The following is an 18,609-nucleotide window of genomic DNA, read 5'->3' as shown; positions in this document are numbered from 1 at the left end:
TTTTTTTTTTTTTTTTGGAAACGGAGTCTCGCTCTGTCGCCCAGGCTGGGCTGGAGTGCAGTGGCGCAATCTCGGCTCACTGCAAGCTCCGCCTCCCGGGTTCACGCCATTCTCCTGCCTCAGCCTCTCCGAGTAGCTGGGACTACAGGCGCCCGCCATCACACCCGGCTAATTTTTTGTATTTTTAGTAGAGACGGGGTCTCACCGTGGTCTCCATCTCCTGACCTCGTGATCCGCCCGCCTCGGCCTCCCAAAGTGCTGGGATTACAACCGTGAGCCACCGCGCCTGGCCTAAAGTACTTTCTTAAGGGCTGGGGAGAATATATCATATCAGCTAGGGTGGGGCGGGAACAAATCACAATGGTGGCATGTCATCAGTTCAGGCTATTTTCACTTCTTTTGTGGATCTTCAGTCGCTTCAGGCCATCTGGATGTATACGGGCAGGTCACAGGGGATATGATGGCTTAGCTTGGGCTCAGAGGCCTGACAGTTACCTTTTTTTCAGCAAAGAAAGCAAATAGTTTTATGTCCAATTATATGTGACTGTCAGTTGATATGATATGTGACTGTCAGTTGATAACTACTTATTTTATCCTCTTTTGTTATTGTTATCTTTAATTTTAACTAATTTTAAGTTACACATATATTTTCTCCCTGTGAAAAAAAAATAAAACATTACAGATTTAGTCAAATTCCTCCTTGACTACATCCCCAGTACAAGTCCCTTCTCAAGAAGTAATGGCTATATGTAAGTTTAAAATATATTTTATGACTGTATATGTACATGTACACATGTATGTATGAGTGTATGTGTGAATGTATGTATATACACACATATACGTACATATGTGTGTGTATATCCATCCACCAAATGAAAGATTTTCTGTAACTTCATTTCTAGGAATTTATCATGAAGAAATAGTTGAATAAGTTGGCAAATATAGATATAAAAGAACGTTTCATAACCACATTGTAAAATATTTTTATATGCTAAATATTCACTAACAGGGGAATGGTTAAATAAATTGTGGTATATTCAAATATTACATCAAAAATGATATAATATATTCTTAAATCCATTGACATAAAAAGATGACTAAATATATTCTCAAATTTTAAAAATTCAAGTTACAAACACACACACTCATGTGCATACCATCAAAAGGATATTCACCAAAATATAGTAATACAGTGATTACTTCTGACAGCTAAGATTCCAAGTGAGTTTTTACTTTCATATTCTTTTTTTTCTTTTTGAGACTGAGTCTCGCTCTGTCGCCCAAGCTGGAGTGCAGTGGCACGATCTCGGCTCACTGCAACCTCCACCTCCTGGGTTCCAGCAATTCTCCTGCCTCAGCCTCCCGAGTAGCTGGGATTACAGGCACCCACCACCACACCCAGCTAATTTTTGTATTTTTGGTAGAGAGGGGGTTTCACCATGTTGGCCAGGCTGGTCTCGAACTCCAGACCTTAAGTGATCCGCCCACCTCAGCCTCCTAAAGTGCTGGGATTACAGGTGTGAGCCATCGGCGCCCGGCCTGCTTTCTTCTTTAATATTTTATACTGATCAAATTGTCTAAAATGAGCATATATACATGTTATACTCAAAAAAATTTGTAAAAACCTCATTCCCTTCCTTCCAAAAAAATCTTAAATAAAATATAGAAAGACGAAAGAAAGAAAGAAAAAGAAAGAAACAGAACGAGAAAGAGAAAGAAAAGAAAAGAAAAGAAAAGGGAGGAAGGAAGGAAGGAAGGAAGAGAGGGAGGGAGGGAAGGAGGGAAACTCCCCAAGGCCACACAGCTGTAAGTGCCACAGCGTGAGTGCAAACCCAGGAAGGCTGGCTTCACAGATCATGCCCTTAATGGCTGCACTACTATTCAGAAGCAGTGATCCAGTAAACATTTAGCTTCCTATGTAGGGCTTTGCCATTTTTATTCCAAATTCAGGGGCAGATTATGAAGCCAAACCCTGGAGGACAGAGACTCTGAGCTCAGCAGCAAACAATGCCCTCAGGCAAAAGAAATAAGGCACAGTTCTCCCTGGATGAACATACTGAAGCAGACATGGCATCACTTCCTCTAAGAACATCTTTTCTGCCCATCTCCTCCTTGTCAGTTCTTCCATCAGGAAAATGGGCACATATTAATACAATGTGCACCCATGGCAATAGATGCAAGAGCTAATTAGTGCCTGAAACGCATGTCAAGATTCTCTGCTAGAGGTGCTATAATAAGGGCAAAGTATTCTCATATAAATTCCAGTTTTGCATCCTGTGGCCTGTTCCTCTCTGGGCAGGAGGTGGTGCCCTGTCTTGTTGAGATCTGATCTCTAAATGCAACCATGTGTTTTCTTTCATCCAAATGACTGTGCTCATCTCAGGAGCAGCCTTTAATTTTCTTCTTGGAACCGACGACCATCCTTACTTACAGCAACAAAAGGTCCCCAGGACGGTGAGGTAAGATTTGAATTAAGATACCTTGGCATATTCCACTCCACAGCAATTAACAGGCAACAGGTTTTTAGCAGCACCCACTCTCTTCAGAGCAGCTACCTTTTGTCTTAAGAATCCCTGTCTATCATGTTATCAAGTTGTCCTGATTAAGCAGCCCCCAGTGGCTGGCTCTCTGCAAGGTGGTAAACCAAGTAAATGTCACGGATGGGACCTCTTCCTCCAAGGGCCCACCCTTATGGGATAGCCATGGGGTTATCCGCCTGGCTCCACATTGGTGACTTCAAGTACAGCCATGGCCACATGATTCGGAGGGGATGGCTATCCAGTTGGCCCATGATCCAGTTTCTTCCTTACTCTCATCTGCCACTTGGCCACTGTTGTTCATTAGCATCTCTCCCAGGAGTAGAGGAGAAAAAGGAAAGGAGAGCCAATATTTGCTTGTCCATCTGGCTCCCCATCAGCAACTCTGGTAAGTGTGTAATCTGATGGAACCATGGTCCAAGGTAGAATTTGGACTCTTTCCCTCACCCTGCCCCTTGTCAGGCATGTGAACTCCTGTTATGGCTTCAAGTCCCAGCCTTCTCTCAGGCCCCCAGGCAGTCAGAAGTTAGTCACTCCCTCCCTGGCTCCTGGAGACCCTCTCCAGGACTTGAGAACACTCATCACATTGTGTAGTAATTATCAGGGCCCTCGTCTGTCTACCATTGGATGGGAGCTCCGCGAGGTTGGAGCTGCATTCTTTCATCAGCTTAAGTCCCAGAGATTCTAGGCCCAGTGCTTGGCCATGACTGGAGTGTAAGAAATGTATGTTGAGTGCACAAGTAAACCTAAATGGCCCTTCTTTACCATTTTCTCAGAAAATCAAGAGTTAATACTCCAAGGGATTTTATTTTATTTTTTATTTTTTACTTGTTTGTCTGTTGCTTTTAAGAAAACAACATCTCAGGATTTCTGGAGACAGGCAGGGTGTTTTAACAAAATGATTCATCTCATTTATTAAGTGAACATTTTTTGACTTTCTGTGAGTACTGGGCACTATCTTTGGTGCTGGGGAAGCAAAACAGACAAAAACCTGCCTTGGGGTACTAACATACGAGTGGTGATATTTTTTCTCAGGTACTGGCATTCCTCCATAGTTTCCTACCTTATATTTACCTCTCTAGCCCTTTTCCCTGAAGACAACAAACCATCTAACCGGTTTCCACCAAATAAACAAAATAACCAGGGTACAACTATAAAATAAATACATATGTAAAATAGTAGGCTCCCCTTTTGGAGCTTTCAGTGCCCCCCCGCCAAATCCATGCTGTCAACTAAGGAGCTTTTTAGGAGACAAGGTGTCAGAGGAAGGCAGCAACCTCGAAGTGCAGGGAGAGCAGACAGTAGGACAGTGAGTGAGACCTTCCCCGAGCTCTGATCACCTCATTAGACACAATGGCAGCCAAAGATGGTTGGGGTCACCCAAGGAAAGACGGGGCACTGCCCTCATCCCATGCCCTTCAGGGTTCAGGCTTCCAGAGCCTGGACATCTCCACTTGTACTCCCTGGAATGTGGAGACAGGGGCCTCCCTCACTGCAGTCCAGATGGAAGCTGATCTCTGAGAGGCCACTCATGGTGAGTGAGTGAGGCCTCACAGCCAGGCGGTGAGGTTGAGCTGAAAGAAGAAAATTTCCTAAAAGTAAAACCCAGACCTTCACTGGGCACGGTGGCTCATGCCTGTAATCCCAGCACTTTGGGAGGCCGAGGTGGGCGGATCATCTGAGGTTGGGAGTTCGAGACCACTCTGACCAACATGGAGAAACCCCCATCTCTACTAAAAATACAAAATTAGCCAGGCGTGGTGGCACATGCCTGTAATCCCAGCTACTCGGGAGGCTGAGGCAGGAGAATCGCTTGAACCCAGGAGGCGGAGGTTGCGGTGAGCCGAGATGGCACCATTGCACTCCAGCCTGGGCAACAAGAGCAAAACTCCATCTCAAAAAAAAAAGAAAACAAAACAAAAACAAAACCCAGACCTTCTTGAAGACTACTCTGAGATCTTAAAACGCACATGCATACAGAGAGGGGGAAGAGGGGCTGTGTATATTGTCTAGGGAGGACAACAAAAAGAAGACCTGGCAGTGGAGATGGAGGAAATAGACAGGTTGAGGAAATAGGAATGGGAACTGTGTTCTAATAGTCAGGGTTCTCCAGAGAAACAGAACCAATAGTGTGTTGGGAGTGTGTGGGTACATTAAGAGATTTAAAGAATCGTCTCACGTGATTGTGGGGGCTGGCAAGTCTGAAATCTGTAGGGCAGGCTGGCAGGCTGGCAACTACAGTAAGTTTCTGTGTTACAGTGTTGAGGCAGAACTCCTTTATCTCTGGGAAATCTGTCTTTACTCTTAAGGCTTTCAACTGATTGAATGAGGGTACCCAGATTATTGAAGGCAATCTCCTCTACTTAAAGTCAACTAATTGTAGATGTGAAGCATATCTACGCTAGCGTTTGACCAAACAAGTGGGCACCATAGCCTAGCCATGCTGATACATAAAATTTAACCATCACATGTGAAAATTAAGTGAAGTCCTATGGGTATTAACAGCATGAAAAGAGTCTTGGGATGATGACAGTGAGGAAACTGAAACTTGTAGATAGGGACCCATGGGACAGGGGTGGGGAGCATGAGAAAAGGTTAACTATAAGCTCCTCACTTTGCAGATTAGCTGAAACTGTAAAAGGATTTATTCAGTCCATTGCACCTAGGTGATCAGGGAAGCTCCTCCTAGGCTGGCATCTTGCCTCTAGCTCCGTGTCTGAATCCAGCGTGCAGAGCCTGGTTTTGAGTGGGGAGGCAGAACAGGAGAATAAACCACCTTTGATTCTGCCTGAGTCAGGTCTTTAAAGGGAAGATCATTTAGTTTATCTAAAGAGCTGTGAATTCCCACAGCCTTAGGCAGACTCATTCCAGTGTAAGCACAAAAACAAATTCTAAAGCCAAGTAAATGACTGGTGATGAGCCACAGGTATGTATTATCATGACCATTGCTTTACCCTGTGAATTTTCTCTGTGAAGGGAGGGGAATCCACCCCAAAAATATGAGATTTAGACAACTTTTTGGTGACTGTTTTTAGTGCTTGGTACTGAAATGGTGACTGGCAGACAGGTCAATGCACACAGTGTACTGCTGATGACCTAAAGGAAAGAGATACATTATGCATGACAGTTTCTCTGCTGCTTGCAGTTCTAAGGATCAGCTTTTAAGCAACCAGGGCTATGATTATATAAAGGAAGATCTTTGGGTAGACACGAAGGCCATAGTTTTTGATGAGGTGAAGTGATGACTGAAGTCGATTTGACTTTCCCAGCATCTAGGTAGAAGGAGAACATGTGTGTGTGTCTTTGCCAAAAATGGCAGCCTAACAAGTCTATCGAGGGTGTCCTCATGCAGTATCAGTGAATTCTGCACAGGCTGGGAGGTCTGCAGATGAAAGCACTGTGGAGTAGAGCCCTCCATGGCCTGGTTTCTGAGCAATTGGTGTGAACAAATGCTAAGAAATATTTCCACATCTACCCAACCATATTTGCCCATGAAAACTACATACCATGACTTCTGCCTCAGTACAATATTTGCTGCTATTGGCCAACCAAGGGGTCGTGTGTATGTATAGGCTGCCCTGGGGTGTCTCTGTCCTTGTCTCTTCATCCATGTGTCTTTCTCTGAACGACATTATGTGTGGTTGCCTGCTTCCTCTCAAACACACAGAAGTGTGTGTGTGTGTGCATGCACTTGTGAGCAAGTAGGCATACACATTTCCTTCTCTTTAATCAGAGCAGGTAGGATTCTTGCAAAGTCTGTCTCAGTCAGTTTAGAATATTGGGACAAATTCTACACTCAGATCTTTCTGTAAAGGGGAGGGGCAGGTGGAGGCCTTGGAGGCTTACCAAGGGGCACAGAGGCAGCATGGGCTCCAGGCAGCATGGGCTCCAGGACACAAAACTCAGTCACTAAACAGTTTTTCCCAAACAGCCTACCATGCAGTTGCATTTGAGATTATTCAAAATAACATGGAGCAAAAAGGCACTGCACCCATGTTCCCTGGCAGCTCATTGAGGTCTCTTGACACACTGCTGGGTACAGGAAGGGGCGTTTCTGCCACTCCATGTAGTTTAAGCACAGATGTTCCAGGCAGCCTCAGAATCAAGCTGACACATCCCACAGCATGACAACTATGGCGCGAGGTTCTCAGGAAGGGCTGAGTGTGAGCATTAAGTCACTGAGCTCTGTTACTGTTTAACCAGCCTCAGCCTGCGTCGTGGTGACACACATCTGCTGACTGGACGCATCAGTGCATCGCGCTGTAGGCTGACTGGTGGGCCATGCTTGAAAGACTCCTGGCATGTGCCCCTGCCTGCATTCTTCACTCCTGACTGAAAGCATATGCTCTACACAATTGGGACAGTGTTAGCATGTGGGTCCGAGGCAGCTTCCTACACATCTGGCTTAGGCTGGTTGAATCGCTTCCCCTGGGAGGGTGGCTTCCAGCTCTGTGACATCTGGCCAGTGGCAGGAAGTGTCTAGATTCATCCCAGAGTGAATTTTATCTCCACATGCTTTTCCAATTTCATCAGGGCCTCCTTGCTACATTCCAAATGACATGTCCACATTTGCCATGGACAAGAATGACAGATGGAGAAATATAATCTTTGACCCTTAAAAGTCGGTTACGTTTTATAAGATAAGAGCTTGGGCACAAAAGGTATTATAGGAGAGAACCCCAGAGACAGCTTGAAATATCACATAAGTTATACATGATTTAGCTTTTGGAAATAAAAGCACCTACCCAAACTGCTGGCATAGCAAAGCAATGAAAACAGCATTTAAAATTTTTTTCTTTTTTTATTGAGGCATAACTTACATAAGAGTAAAATGCACAAATCTCAAGTGTGCCCCTTGATGACTTTTTGATTTTTACACATGCACATACCCAAGAAGCCACCACCCAGACCAAGGTTTAGGACATTTCCAGCGCTCCAGAGTCTCCCTTATTCCCCTCCCTTCACGGTGGACAGCCCACCTGCAAAGGTTCTTACTGTTCTGGTCTCTATCACCATAGAGGCATTTTTATTTTGGAATCTTACTGGTTCAACAGATATCTCATCATAACACTCTGTAAACTTCCATGCACTTGCATGAAAAGTCAAGTTTCAGATGAAAAGGTTTTGTAACACTCTATGCTCCAGCATGTGGCCATCTTCTCTTCCTATATCCAGTGTTTCACAATTGAAGAAGAACCTATTCCTGGAGGAAAACTTTTTTTGTCTTTAGCTATGAGGGAGAATTCTGGATTTGTTCTTGTTTCTGAAGCCCATCAGTATCTTGCAGCTGTGTTCATGCATTTGTAAATGTATAGCCACATGCCTTTAGGTCTCCCCTCTTTGAAGGACACCCAGGCCCCAGGCCAAGAACCCCAGCTCTCAGCCTTGCTCTGCCTCTTCCTGGGTCTTACACCCAACCAGGAATGAGGCCCTCGTTGCAGCTTGCTCTTCAGTAAAAAAAAAAAAAAAACGCTTAGTCAGACCCAAAGCTAGTTGCTGCAGGCCCCATTTGGTCCTCAGGAAATACCAAGAGAAAAGGCTGCAGGAGAGAGGATTAAACCCTTCTAAGTGTTCGGATACTGTATATCTAACTTCAGCAGCTGTTTCATTAGATTCAGTGGGCAAAGCTCCCCACTTTGCCTGACCAGCTGCTCTCTCTCAGAAATCCCCATTGTTGCAAGGAACTGACTTGAGGTATACTCATCTTAGCAACACGGACACACCTTTTCTGGGGGATTAGCCTCTTTGCCACTCTTCTTTTGTTTTTAGATGTGAAAGCAACCACTGGGAAGGATTTGGGTTGAGTTTTGGGGGGCAGGGGAAGGGGGCCTTACCCACAGGAAGGAGGCAGTGCTGATGGAAGAGACCTGAAGAAGGAATCTCCACGGAACCAGGACTGCTTCTGCCCAAGTACAGCACTGATGCTCAATGGGACCCTGGATAGGCCACAGTTTCTCCACCCCCAGTTCTCCATCTGTAAAATGCGGTGCTTAAGTGAGACCAGGCTATTGTATAAAAAGACTAAATGCAGAGCTCTTTGGCTTAGAGTAGGGAGTGTGGGTTTTTGTACTTCCACTGTGTGTTTAGCACTTCCAGGAGGACTTAGGCAACATGGGACTCAATAGATAACCAAAAATTCCTACAAATAGGAGGGAGAGGGCATGCTTTGCCATGTGTGAAAAGGGTAGACTTTTCCTTCTTGGTGGTCACTGTCCACACATGCCAACTGCCAGCAGAATGACTTTCCAGAGCCTTGTAGTATTTCAGGGGCTGGTCTTTTGGTAAGACAAGAACATCCCAGAGAGAGAACATTCAGGGATGTTCCTTGTTGCTGTATCATGGGATCTTTACTCTCAGACCAGGGCCTTGCCAGCATGCCAGTCTACATAACGGGCTCTGGTCACTGAGCAGAGGCTATCTTGTTTAGAAATCTACTGAGACAGAACTTTGTCAGAATTTTAAAGGCAGCAGAAAGAATTACTCCATTTGGTCTTTTTATCTATCAGGCTGCTCTTATCCAAGCACTTCATATTACTGAGAATTAAATTCATCTTGTAAAATGTGCCCCATTTTTGCAGCTTCCAGAATGATTAATCCTATTTATATATATATGTGCTATAATGCAAATACTCTACAACATAGTGGGTTCTGATGTTCACATCCATTTTTGCCCCCACTGAGGCTCTCAGCTGTATGTGGAAGGAGAATTCTCTCACATGCTGGTTGCATCTTGTTCTGTCATTGTCTTGAGTTTATATCATCCCCATGTCCTCTTCTGGCCCTATGCCATGCCACATTCCACATGGATAATGAGAAAGTACCCCTCATGGTTGTTCACTGCTTTCACATCAATAGCAAGGGGCTCTATCTGTCTATCCATAATTGCTCAGAGTTTACACTCTAAGCACATCTTCATCAACACAATTGATATAGCTCTGGGTAGACCCATACATAATGGCTATTGTGCACATGCCACGAGTTCTGGTATGCACAATGCAAAATGTCCACTACATGGCTCCATCAGTGCTCTGTCTTTGTGCCATTCACTTCTTGCCCATAAACACTTGCTTCATTCAGCAGTCCACATCTCTGATCACCACTGTGACCATGAGGGAGGTTTTACAGCATCTGTTTTTTTGGTGAAGGGAACTATTTCCAGGCTGAGAACAACTTGAAAATATCACCCCCACCGTGCAGATATCATCAACTTTACCAAGCTTCCTGTGGCAAACATTCCCAGGAATTTGTTGCTTAACCATTTCACAACCACCCTCTGTGGGCTGCAGTACTATATAAGATCATTTGGAATTGGTCTGTTTCGGACCATCCTTCATTTACTTTCATCCTCAGTGGTGTGGGACAGTGACTTACACATAGAATTGATATTCAATGGATGAATGAATGAACTTAGCATCTTTTAACTTAAATCAAGTCTCAATTTCAGATGGTGTTAGTGAAAAATAAAGCTGCATCTGAAGTTAGGTTTATTTACTGTAAAAAAAAACCGCCATGCTCTTTAACAATGGGGATGTTGGTGGGAAGAGTGCTGGATGACGACTTGTTTTTAATTCCTCTGATATTCATCAAATCCTTTTAATGAAGTGGGCTATTTATAGATAATGCCAACCTCTGTGACTTTTCTCATTTCCACTTCATCCCCAATTCTGAGTGTCTACTTATGTCTATTATCCAGGACCCACCCTCCAGGAACCCCTCCTTGATCTCCCTGAACTCCCCTCATCAAGGCTTCTCCTCGACTTTTATGGCATTCTGCCCTACATCCCAGCCCCCGGGGGTCCTTGCCCTTTCCGCTTGCTATGCTATGAGAAAACTCCTGGAGAAGAGGGCAGGGTTCAGAGCTTTGCACACCATGGGCAGTCAGTGAACAAGCAGGAATGAGTGGTTCCAATGGGAAGCATTTCGTGCTGCCTTTTAGTAGAAGTAATTCAGATTAGCTACTGGAAACATTTATTTAAATTATTTTTACGACATTCTGTTTCTTCTTTTCCATATTGGAAAAGTAAACCATAGAAGATAATCTGCATATTTGTTTGTCAATCTTTGGACGTACCTATCTTAAAACTTATTTTTATGTGTTCCTAGTTGAACTATTTGTAATAGGCCAAAACTGGAAACCATCCAAATGCCCATCACTAGTAGAATGGATAATAAGTAAACTGTAGGATTTCACACAATAGAATAACTGCCCCTGTAAGGCAATTATAATGAGCAATCTACAATTACATGCAACAATTTGGATACATCTCATAAACACAATGTTGAATAAAAGAAGCCAGGAACAAAAGAGTATGATTCCAGTTATTCCATTAAGGAATAAAACAGGCAAAGCTCTTTGCTGCTAGAGGTCAAGATACCCTTTGCAAGGGTAATGACTGGAAGGGGACCTGAGGGGAGTTTCTGGGTGTAATAGTGAATTTTTTCTTGATTTGTGTTCTGGCTACACAAATTTTCAGTTTGTAAAGACTTGTTGTATGTAACACTTATGATATGAGTACATCTCTCTGAGAAGATCTCTGCCACATACACTGTCTCTGGAGAGATCTTGGCCTGGGTCCTTCTTTCCAGATAGATGTCAAGAACCAAAAGGTGTCAGGACTCAAACTCTGCCAAAATGGCACTGTATCCATGTGTTATCTATTGCTGTGTAACAAATTACCCAAACGCAGTGTTCTAAAATAGCAAACATTTATTATCTCATAGTTTCAGTTGGTCAGGAATTTGGGAGTGACTTAGCTGTGTAGCTCTGGCTCAGAATCGTGCATGAGATTGCAGTCAAGGCACTGACGAGGGTTACAGTTATCTGAAGACTTAACAGGGCATGTGGAATCCACTTCCAACAGGACTCATTCACATGGTCAATGGCAGGAGGCCTCAGTTGTTCACCATGTGGATCTCTCCATATGGCTGCTTGAGGGCTCTCACAACATGGCAGCCGGCTCCCCCCAGAACAAGTGAGAAGGAGCACAAGGAAGAGCCACAATGTCTTTGATGAGTTAGTCTCAGAAGCTATACACCATCTTTAATACCATATTCTATTCATTAGAAACAGGTCACTAAGTCTAGCTCACCCTCAAGGGAAGGGAATTAAGGTCTACCTTTTGAAGCGGAAAAAGTATCAAAGAATTTGTGGACATATTTTTAAAACCACCAAAATCCACCCTCTGACCACAAATTATTTACATTCTTCCCATATGTAAAAGATACTCAACATCTTCCAAGGCCACCAAAAGTCTCATCCCATTCAAGCATCAGCTGTAAGTCCAAATCCCATCATTTACATCAAGTCTAGATGCAAATGAGGGTCCTCAGTTGTAGTTCCTTAAGTACAGCTATTTGGGTACAAATCCTCTCAATCCGAAGACCTGTGAACTACAGATACAGCTATCTGCACCCCCATCCACACACACCCAACATATGATGGTGGGACAAACATGGACACCCACTAGAGAAGCTCCTGTTCAAAAGGGGGTAAAACAGGAGGCATGCAGAAGTTACTGGTCTGTAGCAGTTCTGAAATCCAGATGGGCAAATGTTGGAAATTCCTTGATTAGGATTCAGTTCTATTGCTGCTCAATGGGGATTTTCACGACTTTTGGCTCCATCCTCTGGACTCTTGGTCCCACCCTCTGGTTTTCCTTCCTTTTTCATGAGAAGTAACCTATGTTTGCAGCTGCATAGTTATCTCAGCTTGCTTCTCACCAACAGAATTCTTGGAGTCTAAAAGCCTCTTTTTATTTTGTACTGTCTCTGTCCCTTTCAGTCCAAGTGTGATTTTTAAACCAAAATGCAGTAGAAGCGATGACATAGCTCCTGAATCTGAGATGGAGGAACCTCTCTCCTGAGACACAGGCCTCTGATGTGAATGTACCACTCCATTTCAAAATGGCATCTGACCACCACACCCCAATGCACCCTCTCTTGACTTGTCACTAACATGCCCATGAAACATGGGAAGAGACTTTTTCAAAAAATTCACAGTGTTGAAAACAAAGACAATAAAAAGACAAAACCTTGGAATAACAGATATTAGACATGGCAGACAAAGAAGAAATTGTATAACCTTACTTTAATTTTCAGCTCATGGAACGATCTGGCTTTGCTTCTCAAAACAGAATCTAACAAAAAGAGAAGAAAGATATATTTGTACCTTCTTTATCATCACCAGAAAACCAGGAAGCTAGCCCTCCACCTATGTTGGGCACTGTCCAGTAAGGGCTCTTCTGCCTTTGCACACATGCGTGCACACACACACACACCATCCAGTACAACTATCTCTGCACACTCATACAGATATGGATGACCCTGGCAGTAAGGGTACCGGCACAGGATGACACATATTATAAGTCCGGAGATGTGATTTCCACAAGTGAGGCAATGGAGACAAAAGAACCCTGGTAAAGGCCGGGCGCGGTGGCTCACGCCTGTAATCCCAGCACTTTGGGAGGCCGAGGCAGGTGGATCACAAGGTCAAGAGATCGAGACCACCCTGGCTAACATGGGGAAACCCCGTCTCTACTAAAAATACAAAAAAAAAAAAAATTAGCCAGGCATTGTGGAGGGTGCCTGTAGTCCCAGTTACTCGGGAGGCTGAGGCAGGAGAATGGCGTGAACCCGGGAGGCGGAGCTTGCAGTGAGGCGAGATTGGGCCACTGTACTCCAGCCTGGGTGACAGAGCAAGACTCCGTCTCAAAAAAAAAAAAAAAAAAAAAAAAAGAACCCTGGTAGAGGTGCATACTGCGAATTGCAGTTTTTCTACTCTGTAGTAATTCAGAGTTTGAAAGAAAATTAAGAGCACAAGAACAGGGAAATTATGATAGGCCCTAAAACTAGCTAAAATAGAGAAACTTATAAATAAAATAAAATTGGATAGAATCTATGTCTTAAAAAATAATAATCTAGATCTAAAACTCCACACTGAGTTCGTAAACAAGAGAGATAGAGGCAAGGATATTTTAAAATATCAGTTAACTATTGACCCTAACAATAAAAAAAAAAAAAAGTGTGGGTAAAGGAAGACTTCAAGAAGGCTTTAACAACTTATAAAATTAGAACATGGATATATGTTCCAAAACACTAGACTTCAGCCAGAAGAATTAATAAACCTAGGAAAAAAACAGGACAGTGTTAAAGAAGTGTAATAAGGTATATCAGTGGTTCTCAAAAAGTTGTGCATCAGAGTCACCTAGAAGCCTGATTAAAACAGATGGCTGAGCCCAGGCCCACAGGTCATATAATTCAGTAGGTCTGGAGTGAGACCTGAAATTGGTAGTACTAACAAGTTCTGAGCTGATGCTAAAGGTCAGACCACACTTTAAGAATCACTGAGATACACTATGCCCCACTAGAACGTGTATTATAAAATTACAATAATTGATGAATGGATAAACAAAATACATCCATACAATGGAAACTATAAAAGGAACAAAATATTGATTCATTCTACAGCACTGATGAACCTTGAAAACATTATGCTAAATGAAAGAAGCCAGACACAAAAGGCCACATATTGTATAATTTCATTCACATGAAATACCCAGAATAGGCAAATCCCAGAAAGCAGATTTGTGGTTTTCAAGAGCTGGGGGTGGGGGGAATGAGGAGTGATACTAATGGGCGTGGGGTTTCTTTGTGGGGCAACGAAAATGTTTTGGAATTAGATAGTGGTGATGGTTGAACAACCTTGTGAATATACTAAAAACTACCAAATTCTACACTTTAAAATGGAAATTTTTATGGTATAGGAATTAGATCTCAATTTTAAAATGTACCCATACAGATTACCAGAAAAAATATAAGGTAGCTCGCTATATATTCTTGGTGCAACTAAAGATTGGAAATAAAAAGGAAAAGAATATAGATTAGACTCCATGTGTTCAAAACAACTTAGAACAAAATTAAAATGTAAATAGTAAACAAAACAATATTTGCAACAAATATGGCAGCATTAATAACCGGACTCTTTCAGAGTTTACAAATAAATAGGTACAAAAGAAAGAGACTAACCCCTCCACAGAAAAAACAAACTAAGGACATGAATGGTAGTTCTTAAAGCTAAAATATACATGGCTAGAAAACATATGTCATTTTATTTGTTAAAATTTCAATAGCTTTAGGGATACAAATGGTTTTTGGTTACATGGATAAAATGTATGGTGGTGAAGTCTGGGCTTTCAGTGCACCCATCACTTGAACAGTGTACACTGGTACCCAACAGATAATTTTTCATCCCTCACTGCCTTTCCACCCTCCCCCCTCTGAGTCTCCAATGTCCATTATACCACCCCATATTTTAAATATTCAATCTAGTTAGCTATCAAAATATAAATTAAACTGGGCCAGGCACAGTGGTTCGCACCTGTAATCCCAGCACTTTAGGAGACTGAGGCAGGAGGACTGCTGGAGGCCATGAGTTTGAGATCAGCCTGGGCAACATAGCAAGAACCCATCCCTACAAAAAATTTTAAATAAATTAGCCAAGCATGCTGACCTGCACCTGTAGCCCCAGCTACTAGGGAGGCTGAGTCATGAGGATCGCTTCAGTCCAGGAGTTTGAGGCTGTAGTGAGCCACTGCACTCTAGCCTGGATGACACAGCAAGACCCTGCCTGAAAAAATAATATGTTAAACTAAGATACTATTTTGCCTAATAGGTTGGCAAAGAATTAAAAATATATATATTTCATAGGTGAGAGGTTCAATGGTCCAGACTTCGAGGCAGACAATCTGGCAACATGCATCTGAAACCTTAAAGTGTGCATATAGCCTTTGACTCTGCAATACCACTTACATGAATTTCTACTAAGGAAATTGTTAAGGATATGTCCCAATAATCATCCTCCAGGTGGCTGATGGACAACCCTGTTGAAGATTTCAAAAATCAGAAAGGAGCTGTGTGTTAAACAATAAGAGTTGTGTTAAAAGATGGTCCATCTAGTAAATAAAGTATTATCCAGTCATTAAAAATGTTGTTGATTAATATCTATTGCCATGGAAGGATGTTCATGATATATTGTTAAGTAGAAATAGAGGTAAGAAAATAGTAAATGCAGGCCGGGTGTGGTGGCTCACACCCGTAATCCCAGCACTTTGGGAGGCCAAGGAGGGTGGGTCACGAGGTCAGGAGATTGAGACCATCCTGGCTAACACAGTGAAACCCCATCTCTACTAAAAATACAAAAAATTAGCCGGGCGTGGTGGTGGCCGCCTGTAGTCCCAGCCACTGGAGAGGCTGAGGCAGGAGAATGGTGTGAACCCAGGAGGTGGAGCTTGCAGTGAGCAGAGATCACGCCACTGCACTCCAGGCTGGGCGACCGAGCAAGGCTCCATGCATCTCAAAAAAAAAAAAAAAAGAAAAGAAAAGAAAATAGTAAACGCAGTGCGAGCCAGCTTTTGTCATAAAAGCTGTATATGGGATGTAAAAGATCCAGAGGGCAGTACACTTAGGCATCACAGAGGGTGTCTCTGGATAACGAGAGTAGGATGAGTTTTTCTTCTTTTAAGCTGTTTTTTTCTGCAAGCACTACATAGAGCTTTTGTAATACAGAAGCAATTACTTTCACTTTTTAAAGGAATGGAACATCAAATTGAGGTGGATACTCCATTTTGTGGGATGACACTGATGCACAGAAAATGGAGACCAGGAGCAATGCTGCAAACCACACAAGAAAATACGGATGGCCTTAGGAGTCCCATTCCTTCTGCTTTATTCCTACAGTAACAGCCCATGATTCTGCCAGCCAAAGATGCTCTGCTCCTGGGAAAACTTGTCAACTTTAAGGAAAAGATGCTAAAGAGTTATCATGTGTTCTTAGAGAGACTTCTGTTTCTTTGGATAGAATTTAGAGACCCAAAATCACTGAGCAAAGGAGTGGATAACAGTATCAAATTTGAGCAGTTTAATGAGACTCAATTTCCACTAACAACAGCAGCTAACATTTATTCATCACTTACTACTCGCCAAATATTTCATATATATCAACTCATATATATAATCCTCATCACAACATATAAGCTAGGTACTGTTACTATCCCTGTCTTAGAATGAGAAACTGAGACACAAAGAGATTAAGTAACTTGCCCAAGCTCACAAGATTCAAATCTAAGCATTCTGGCTGTAGAGTCTTTTTAGAATCTCTCTTTTTTTTTTTTTTTTTTTTGAGATGGAATTTCGCTCTTGTTGCCCAGGCTGGAGTGCAATGGCACGATCTTGGCTCACCGCAACCTCTGCCTCCCAGGCTCAAGCGATTCTCCTGCCACAGCCTCCCAAGTAGCTGGGATTACAGGCATGTGCCACCACGCCTGGCTAATTTTTTTTTGTATTTTTAGTAGAGACAGGGTTACTCCATGTTGGTCAGGATGGTCTCAAACTCCCAACCTCAGGTGATCCGCCCACCTCAGCCTCCCAAAGTGCTGGGATTACAGGTGTGAGCCACCGCGCCTGACCTAGTATCTCTTTAACCACAACTCTAGACTTCTGGGTTCAAACATCTTGCCATTATAATTTGGGCAAGCTTCTTTGCTTCCTCAAGGACTCTTCCTGATTGCCTAGAGAAATATCCTGCATCATCTCTAATCTATCTGCTCCTGATCCTGGAAATATGGGATTCCTTGGATCTTTGTCTTCTTCACTATCCCCTAATCCCATTGCCCCATGGGTTCACATCTGAGGAGCAAGATCGGGTTGGGAACCACTGGGCTTTTGGGATGATGAACCTTCACAGGACAGTATCCTGGCAGGGGGAGAGGGGGTATCAGAATTTGCAGATAAAGTCCCCAGTCTCTCTCATCACCTGCAACATGCTGGACACACTGAGAATCAGAGCCCATTATAAACCCCAAGCTGGTCTTGAATTTTCAGTTTTGTCTGAACTTTCAGAAAGTAAATTCATTCCATGACAATGTTGGGGGAGCATGGGAGCAGCCCACCTGGGTTGCAGGGAGTAAGAGGCTGCGTTGTCCTGTAGAGAATTTAAAAACAATAAAAGAGCTAACTAAAAGTCTCTCTGCTTTTTATTATCTCCACGCACCAATTCTGAATAATATTAGCAATAAAAGACCACTTCTACCGACCCTTCCCATCTTGGTACACTATGACTTTCATTTTTAGCTTTTCTTTTGTCCTACCATTTTGTTAGTCTGACCATCAACCCCCAATACCCTCATTCTTCACTGGAGTTCTTGGTATCTGAAGTGATGAATGAAGAGAATACAAGTCTTTATTTGGGAGGAAGAAAGAGGAGTGGTCTTTAAAGCCCATGTCTGCCCTCTTTTCTCCCCACAGAGGTGTCTGGGAAAGAGGAGCTGGGAAACCAGAAATGGGGCCCAACTTCTGTCTTTTCCCTGAGGGCAGACATTGTCCCCAAACTTGGAGTGAGGCTCATGCTGGGAAAGGGAGTGTCTCTGAGGCCCAGCCCTGATGTCCCAGCTTTTCTAAAACTTTCCCTGTGCCCCAAGGCAGAGTTAGTCACTTCCTTCCCCTGCTCCCACAGCACTTTGTACATACACCCCTTTGTTGGAGCACTGGGCACATTGAGCATTTTTTTTTTTTTTTTTTTTTGAGACAGAGTCTCGCTGTCGCCCAGGCTGGAGTGCAGTGGCGCGATCTCGGCTCACTGCAGGCTCCGTCCCCCGGGGTTCACACCATTCTCCTGCCTCAGCCTCCTGAGTAGCTGGGACTACAGGCGCCCATCACCTCGCCCGGCTAATTTTTTGTATTTTTAGTAGAGATGGGGTTTCACTGTGTTAGCCAGGATGGTCTCGATCTCCTGACCTCCTGATCCGCCCGCCCTGGCCTCCCAAAGTGCTGGGATTACAGGCGTGAGCCACCGCACCCAGCCAACATTGAGCACTCTTAGATCGCCCCACTCTCCAGGGAGCTCCCTGAGGGCAGGAACTTACGTGTTCATCTTTGTTCCCTGGTTCTGACACACAGCAGATGCTCAAAAATGTTCAGTTGGATAGAAAATGCAATCACAGGCCAGGTGCGGTGGCTCATGCCTGTAATCCCAATACTTTGGGAGACTGAGGTGGGCGGATCACAAGGTCAGGAGATG

Source organism: Symphalangus syndactylus, chromosome 5 (genome assembly GCF_028878055.3).
Source record: "Symphalangus syndactylus isolate Jambi chromosome 5, NHGRI_mSymSyn1-v2.1_pri, whole genome shotgun sequence".
In the NCBI taxonomy this organism is placed as follows: domain Eukaryota; kingdom Metazoa; phylum Chordata; class Mammalia; order Primates; family Hylobatidae; genus Symphalangus; species Symphalangus syndactylus.
Note: the sequence above shows the minus strand (reverse complement) of the source record.